We start from the raw sequence: 9,147 nt of genomic DNA, 5'->3' as shown, positions 1-9,147 counted from the left end.
AAAGAGAGTATGGGGAAATAAGACAGGCTAATAACACCTATATCTCACATGTATTATCAGAATAAATTAGAGAATATACATTAAAATCAGTTTGTGAAATGGATCTCATTCAAGTGTAGGATTTAAAAGATATATTTACTAAACTTAAATGTCACACTGCAAATCTGTCACTCTTCAATATCAGAAGCTTCATTACAAAATACAGGAAAATGTTCTCAAATTCCTATGTATTACTGCATCCTAACATACTTCTGTAACATAGAAGTCACCTAGCTCCAGAAAACCACCCTTCCAAAACTTATAGAGAATACAAAATCACAATTATTTTTCTCATTCTTGTTTCTAGTAAGCAGGACTCTCTCCTGTTTCTAGCCCTATTACAATGATTTTTTTTCCCAAGGGGAAATGTCAGATTATCCAAGAAGGCATGTGAAATTTGAAAACAAATAGCATTTGCCTGTTCTTTATTTCAAAGTCACCTTATTTAATTTTTCTGAACTTCCAAACAACATAAAGAAGAATGTTTGAAAGGACATGGACTGAAAGGCCTGACACTAGAAGGCACTTAGATTAAATGTGTAACTTAAGACATAAAAAGAAGAAACTACTGAGAATGTATGCCCACCACTCCTCCACTACCTGAACTGTTATGACGTATTAACTGTTCTCCTCCCTGAAGTTTAGCAGTCTCCTAAACTCTTCTTTCACTGTGGAAAGAGAAAGCCCAAACAAGTTAACCAGGCCACTCTACCCATTTCAAATAGATCTCAGTCTGCTTGAGACAAAAAATAACCTGGCCTCTCCCTGGCTCTCCAATCCTGTCCTAAGATTCTATATGGCACAAACCTGATACGCCAGCAAGTGACCTGATCCAAATTTCAAAACCCAGCTTTAGATTCTTTTTAGGCTTTTGTGCCTTTGTTCATGATGTTCCTCATCCCAGCAAAGTCCCTTCCCCTACCTTTGTCAGCTCTGACCAATCAGTCCTTCAAAGCATAGCCAAGTTTCCTATCCAACTGAAAGCATCTCATGAAGATAAAACTGATTTAATCTCTCCTCAAGTTCCTACAAACCCACCAGCACATCTCTAACTCATTGGACATTTTAGCAAAATTAAAATTACCTTTTAAAAAAATATTATTGCTTTCCAATTTTCATCTTTATAGCTATTCACCTCATAAGTCTCACAAATCTAGTCAATAAACATCTGAACTTAAATGCTAATCTTCATTTTAGTTTTCAAAGAATTATTTCTTTTCATTGATTAAAAATATAATGTGCACCCAATAGTCTTCTTAATAGCTAGTGCGTACACACACACACACACACACACACACACACACATATACTGATGAATACTATACAATAGCAACATAATTGTTGAAGTGGTCAACAAAACTGCTTTCAGATCCATTCCCTAGACTCAGCCTGCGTTGCTCAGTATTACAGACAATTATTTTCCCCAAGGACCCTTGCCCTTGTGTAAGAGTGAAGCACACTAGCAGTGTATAAGCACAAAACAGCAGGCAACATGAGTGGGTTCATTTCTCTCTGCTCTGGAATGTGGATATGATGTGACTAGCAGTTGAATTCCTACTTAAGCCAAATAAACCCTTTCCTCCTCGAAGTTTCTTTTGGTCAGGATGTTTTATTACAGCAACAGAATGAAACCAGAACATGTACTATGGCTCTAGCTTTCTCACAGAGCCTTGGGTTCTCTACTTTGGTTGTAAGCTTGAGCTTATTATTCTGAAAACAGATACTGAGAAAAATCAAGCCTTAAATTCTTAAAAAGTAAAAAATAAAGAATCTAACATTTTGTTAATACTAAAGTATTCCTCATCGGGATAAAGTTTTTACTCTGCTGCAATATTTGCCTGAATTAAGTCAATCATGTACAATAAAAATGTCACTTTTTTGAAACTTACTTAGTAGATGGGAAAATTGGAAAGATTATGGAATTTGGAGTCACTGCAGTCCAAGACATCTGTTCAGAAGGAAAAAAATGTTGAAGACCTCCTGTCAGTGACTTATCATTCAAATCCATAAAACTCAGCCCCTTTTTAGACAAATCAAACTAGACTAATCAGTTAAAGATATATGTTTATCCCAATATATTTGATACATTTCAGATCATAAAATATCAGAGTTGAAAATAATCACCTTAAACATAAGGAATATAAGTGCAATCTATACACAGTTCAGTGCTAGGTAAGATTATTAAAGAACCTCTCAACTCTTCTTTCAGTATTACATAAACTCTCCCCCCAACAGAACAAGATTGCTAAAATAATTCACTCACTCTTCATTACATTATTTCAGGAAATAAGAGTACTTCCAGAACAGAAAGAGCACGTATGATTTTTCTCTTGCGTAAACAGCATATCTTTTGAATACATGTTCTTGATCTCAACACAAAAAAAGGTAATCCCATTTGCCTCCAAATTAAAGTGAAAGATCAATTAAGATGATAAAATCTAGAAGAATGAGCAATGTAAAGGTGAAAGAGGGCCCTACATTAATAGCAAGTATCTGCTGAGCATGAAATTCCAGACATTTATATAAACCGCTTACTTAAAGCATCATGATACAATTTCACAAAACAGTTAGAAAATTTTTCCAAGCTATCTCACCAACAAATAAATATAGTAGAATTTCATTTCAGTTATAACTGGATTTATATTGTAATACTATTAACAATTCTCCCTTTCTCTGGAATAAGATGCATTATGGATAATTTCAATGTAAAAATAATTTTTTTTTTTTTTTTTGTCTTTTGAGACAGGGTCTCCCTGTAGCCCCAGCTGGCCTGGACCTCGCTTTGTAGATCAGGCTGGCCTTGAACTCACAAAGATCCACCTGCCTCTGCCTCCCAAGTGCTAGGATTAAAGATGTGCACCACCACAGCCGGCTAAATAAATACCTACTCTTTTACAAATCTTTTTTTCAAATACTTAACAAAAATAATATTTGTTTAAATCAGAGAGAGCTTTACTTAACCTCTATATTCAAGTTCTACAAATAAACATATTACCAGGACCTACCTCATAAAGTTCTGAATCATTCCAAATTAATATTTCTCACAAACAATGACTCAAAAATGAGATCAGCATATCTTAGCCATCATCCTATCTATTTGCACATGGCTGATTCATCATATGCTAATAGACTACAAGCCTTGCTGGGTCTTCCTAATCAACCCATCTTACTAGTTGGCTAATGTCTGAAAATAGGATGAAACGCTGAGTTATTGTCTAAGATCCTTTGCCCAAATTTTGTCATCCACTTTCTAGTAGCTACACGGGCACCAATCCTCCATACTACTCCTTAAAAAAAGAAATAAATGCCACTCTAAGGAATAAATAGTACACGGCAACCACACACATTATATAACTGAAACAAAAATGTGATCATCACATTTACATTTACTGTGCATAATGTATTTTCTAATTGATATTTTCTAACTTTAAAATGCCAGTAGCAGCCCACTAAGCCTACCTCACACACACTAACTTACACTCCACTGACAGTGTACTTATATAGCATGAGTGCTTGTCCTTCCTTTCCACAATGAAGAAGAAAAAGGTGAGAGGAACAAAAAAAAAAAGTGCTCTCTAGCAAATCAGAAGAGTTAGTATCCTTCAATACTAAAGGTATGAATGTTGCCCTGCAGAAGCCACCAGCTGACAACACCTGGTGCCCAGCTCATGCTCTTCCCTTTTCATTCTCCCCTCACCCACTACCATGTCCTCAAAGGTTTTCCCTAAGATTATTCTTGGAGTATGTAGCTATTAGTGACTTCTTTCTATTGACTTTTTAATCACTGTAAAGTACAGAATTAATTTTAACTATTTTGTGTACAACTCAGTACATTCACAATGCTTGGCTATCATCAATCAATATCCATCTCCAAAACTTTACATCATCTCAAACAAACTGAACCTATCACACAATTATTTCCCAATCCTTCTTTTAGGTAACCTCTCTCTGATTTTTACAAGGCTACCCAGTAGACACATACAAATGAAGTGAAAGAATAATGAACTTCTACAGACATATGACCAATAAAATTCTGCTAAGTTTATTCACCGACCCAAACCACTTATTTCACCCATACAAACTTTAGTACAATAAACTACAGATTCTTTTATTAGCATTATTACAATATCAAAAACAATTTTTAGTACTTTTGAATAATGCAACTACAGAAATACAATCAACCAAACTATAAGATTTGTTGTCACAAAAATTTTCATTGGTTTAATATTGTAATGACTTCGAAATCATTTCTTATATAAACTGTTTCTATAATGAGTTATAACTCAGTACAAAAAAAACTGTTTCAAACAAAACTTTCCATAGACTACCATCATCAGTATTGCAAAGTCATTGGAGAGAATATTGTTTTACTAAAGCTCCAGCATATTAGTAAGTCAAAAATGGAGCCTCAGCAGAGCACCGTAACAATAACCCAGGAAAGCCTGTGAGTACCATTATTTTATATAAACAATCATGGCTAATTAAAAAGGCCTATTTCTTTAGTATAACTTTAATGGCGTTTTGATTAACCTGTGTATTTTCTCAATAGTATCATAAAATGTGAAGATATGATTTCAAGTTTGCAAAAAAGAAAAGAGTCCAACTAGAACACTGAAGAGATATATGAAAAATCCTATAAACAATATTTCTATTCCTATGAGAAGATTCATTTTGATCCACTAATGTCTGATTTCATAAGATAAAAAAAGTCACTTTCAAAATGTATTAGAGGAAATAAAAAACAGGCTGAATCAAACAATCTATAACTTTACATATGTTACAATAATTAAAAAGAAATTACCAAGAAAGCAAGAAAGAAAGAAGGCAGGCAGGCAGGCAAGAAGGGCAGGAAGGGAGGAAGGGAGGAAGGGAGGAAGGAAGGGAGAGAGGAGGGAGGGAAGGAAGGAAGGAATGAATTACCAGTCAGGCATGGTGGTGCATGCTTTTAATCCAAGCACTCAGGATGCAGAGGCAAGTAGATCTTTGTTAAGTTTAAGAAGGCAAGCCTACACAGAGATTTCCAGGCTAGCCATGGCTGCATAATGAGACCCTTTTGTATATAAACAACCAAAGCTCAAAATATGAAATACAAAGCTAAATTTAAACAAGGAAAAAAATAAAAACATGAGTATTATATAATGTCTTTCTTAATCCTCTGTATTTTTACTAATGCAAAATAACTCAATTTAGAATGTATAATATTAATGTTCTTTAAAGTTTGTGATTATAAGGGATTACATCCAAGATCAAAAGCAGCGCTGCATGAATACTAATATCACATGAACTAACTACACAAAAATTTGCTACTGTTCAACTTCTATATCACCTGAGAGTAACTAATCAAGAAAATTAACACTTAAGATGTTTTTAAAAAAGCAAAGAAGCATTCTAAGCTGGGCATGGTAGCGTACACCTTTAGTCCCAGCACTTGAGAGACAGAGGCAGGTGGATCTCTGTGCGTTCAAGGCCAGCCTAGACTACATAGTGAGTTCCAGGCCAGCTGGGGCTACAGGGAGACCCTGTCTCAAAAAGACCAAAAAAAAAAAAAAAGAAAAGAAAGAAGTGTTGTATATATGTGTGTGTTTAGATAAAGTTGTGTCACTATTTTTATTCAAATTACTTTCGAAGTATTTGATTGAAGATACTATTTCTTGAAAAACAAGAAATGGCTGATATGTTTTTGGTCTCCATAACCTGAATAACTCACGAGTGACAAACATAGCATATTCCTGAAAACTAATCTTGTAAAACAAATGTCGACTTCAAAAAGAAAACTGTTTTCAGATATTATTTTTAAATGTTACTAGATAAGGTCTGAGGTTTAGAAATGCAATCAGCTATTAAATTCTACATGGCTATCATCACTCAACAAGGGAAAACGTCTAGCCATTGAGTAAAGCAAAGCTAGAAAGTAATTTACAAGATATACAAGTAATTCTACATCATAGAACATTGTTTTTCATATCTTGACTGTATACAATGAAAAGAAAAATTTAGGCCTATCAAATATTTTATAGAAATCAATAAAATTGTACTCAATTCATTGACGTGCTCTCCTGCTATTCTGGAGGCTAATAAAATTAGCTCCTGAAAAGTAAAGTGTAACATTGAACTAAATTCTGGGCTGGAGAGATGGCTCAACAGTTAAGAGCACTGACTGTTCTTGCAGAGGACCTGGGTTCAATTCCCAGCACCCACATGGCAGCTACGAACCGTCCTTAACTCCAATTCCAGGGGAATCCAAAGCCCTCTTCTGACCTCGTGGCATTGCAGGACACGGGTGCACTCACATACATGCAGGCAGTAGTACACTTGTACACATAAAATAAAAATAATAGAATTATTTTTTAAAAAATTGAACTAAATTCCTAAAGCATTCAAGTTCACCATAAATTAGCTATTATCATGAACTTCAACCTTAAGAAAGAGAAGAATATATAGCCAGAAGTCATAGTAACTTTCTAAACAAAGTCACTAATTTCCTCTTCGCCATTTACCAAGTAGCTCTCTGGGTGTCATGAAGAACTTGAAGCTGCCTGGCTTGTGGGCAACATACACAGTCTACTTCATACAAAATTAACCAACAAATCAATGAATGGTTTAAGCCATATTGACACTTTTCTTTCTCTTCAAAAAGACACATTTAAACTGGGTATGATTACATGTACTCCAATTCCAGCACTGGTAAGGCTGAGGCAGTAGAACTGAGTTTTGAGGTCAGCCTGGACAACTAAAAGAAAAAAGGAAGGAAGGAAGGAAGGAAGGAAGGAAGGAAGGAAGGAAGGAAGGAAGGAAGGAGAGGGAGGGGGAAGGCATGCTGGGAGGGAGGGAGGAAGGAAGGAAGGAAGGAAGGAAGGAAGGAAGGAAGGAAGGAAGCAAGCAAGCAACAGCAGCAGTTAAAAGGAAAAACAGATGGATTATGTACTTCACAGACTGCAGAAGTGATGGCCTCTGTATGTGTGGATGTCTGTGTGGTGTTTTTACAAGCTTGTGTATGTGCATGTATCCACGCACTATGGAAAGCAGAGAGTGATGTCAGGTATTTCTCACTGAACCTGGAACTCATAGCTATTACTAGGTTGACTGGTCAATAAGCTGCAAGGACCCACCTATCTCTGCTCCCACTCCCACTCCCACCCCCTGCCCAGAACTGTGGTTACAGACCAGCACTGTGCCACCAATCCATGGGTGCTGGGGATCTGAATTCAAGTCTTGATGTTTGCTCCGTAGGCACATTACCAACAAAAGCTATCTCCCCACCACCTCCAGGCCTACCTTTTTAAGGCCTGTTTGCCTTACGAGGTAATGGGTTCAAGAAGTAGAAGCTACAAAGTCTGATGCCTATACGTAAGGCCAGGGGGAAATGTGTCTGCCAGGTTTCTGGCTTGAACAGCTATCATGATGAGGATCATGATGAGGCTGCCATCCACTGAGATTTTAAAAATAATGAAAAAAAAAAAAAACTTCAAAAGGAGAAACAGGTTTTATAAGATTATAAATTCAGCTGCACATATGTACATTAAAGAATGCAATTTCCTATGGACCATCCAAAAGTAGAATTTTCTAATGAAAATTCTAACAGAGCTCTAAAAGCTCAAAGATAAAATCAAGGTTAGAAATGTAAGATAACAGACTGTTCAGAAGCTTTTGCTCTAACACTAACCTCTTGCTATCTCCTTTGTTATCCTTGACCACTCAGTTATTCTTCTATAATTCTCTAATAATTTGTTACTATGATCTCTCTCTATCTCTCTTTCTCTCTTTAAACCTTTTAAATTTGACCTCTCAGTTACTCTTCTATAATTCTCTAATAATTTATTACTATGATCTCTCTGTGCCTCTCTTTCTCTCTCTTTAATGCTTTTAAACTATGAAGAAAACTAAGTTTGCCACACCCTTTGCAAGGTAAAGTGATTGCTACTGGTCAGGGCATTTTGCAGGTAGTTTTGCAACCTCAAGGAAAGATAGAGTAATGATCAGAACCACTTCCCAGACCAGTGGAAAGCAAAATCAGTACTCTAAACCAAAACAGAAAGGAGGTAAAGAACAGAGAACAGGGAGGGCGGGTAGGAGGGAGGAAGGAAGGAAGGAAGGGGGGGGGATGGGTATATCTGGAAAATAAAGAGGCAGCCAGAAAATCAGTAACAGAACAGAAACAAGTAAGTCCAGAAAGATAATCATAAATCATGTCAGAGAAAGAACACACTTACCTGTTTACCTCCATCTGATTCTACTGTCACTGGATGCAGGCCTACTTATTACTTCCCAATGATTTTGCTATACTCAGTTTTAACAATTACAGCATTTGGCCAGAAGTTTAGCCTATGGTGGCATGGCTTGAAAGAAAATGTACAATAAATAGCAGACAATTCTATCACATAACCATAAAAAGAAAATTATGACACTGTAAACAAACTGTGATATTGCACAATATAAATTCTGTAGTCTGACAGTTTTCTCTTTTAATTTCTACCAAACCACATAGAAAAAACTGTCAACCTCTGAGAAGATAAAAGTGTAAATCCTCAGAGTAATTGCTAGTAGGGTAGACTAGAGGGTCACAATTACAAAAGAAGCTTCAGGCACTTTAACTTACTTAAAGTACCAGAAAGCTGTGTATATTACCAGGAGTCACCTGACATAACTTCTAAGCTTAAAGGGTCCTAAGAGATCATTTGGTTTTCAAGATATTTTAAACCTCTTCTGAGAACGCAGCAGATCAAATCACAATGGTACCCTATCAAAACACTGTGTTTCAATGAAACTAAGACAATCGTTTCAGTATAGCTTCAATAAGTGAATATTATGGGACAAAAAAAAGAAAACCTTTACACAAAAATGGCTGCCTCCAGCCAGGCACAGTGGTGCACCCCTTTAATCCCAGCACTTCAGAGGCAGAGGCAGATGGATCTCATCTCTGTGAGTTCAAGGCCAGTCTGGTCTACATAGTTTGAGTTCCAGCTGGCTATAGGGAGACCCTAGCTCAAAAAAGACAAAAATAAGGGGGGGGGGGGAGATGAAGCCCCAAATGGCAGGATTATTTACTTTGAAAAATCTAAGAAAATAAACTGAAAAGACATTCACTTACAAAAAAAAAATTCTAAAAGT

At 36.2% G+C, this 9,147-nt stretch overlaps 1 protein-coding gene across 7 annotated transcripts in view; it reads right to left on the bottom strand.

Moving 5' to 3' along the window:
- The window catches only part of Tbc1d5 (TBC1 domain family member 5), a 545,935-nt gene that overhangs the window by 527,858 nt on the left and 8,930 nt on the right, over positions 1–9,147 (bottom strand). For 2 of the 7 annotated variants that reach the window (XM_029554511.1, XM_017802415.2), the window contains exon 2: positions 1,929–1,987. The exons of the other annotated variants lie outside the window; for them this stretch is intronic. The gene's annotated coding sequence lies outside the window, so the exon portion shown is untranslated. The remainder of the gene's footprint in view (positions 1–1,928; positions 1,988–9,147) is intronic. 7 annotated transcript variants of the gene reach the window in all.

Source organism: Nannospalax galili, unplaced genomic scaffold (assembly GCF_000622305.1).
Source record: "Nannospalax galili isolate Female #2095 unplaced genomic scaffold, S.galili_v1.0 scaffold364, whole genome shotgun sequence".
NCBI lineage: Eukaryota > Metazoa > Chordata > Mammalia > Rodentia > Spalacidae > Nannospalax > Nannospalax galili.
This window is presented reverse-complemented; position numbering and strand designations above follow the sequence as displayed.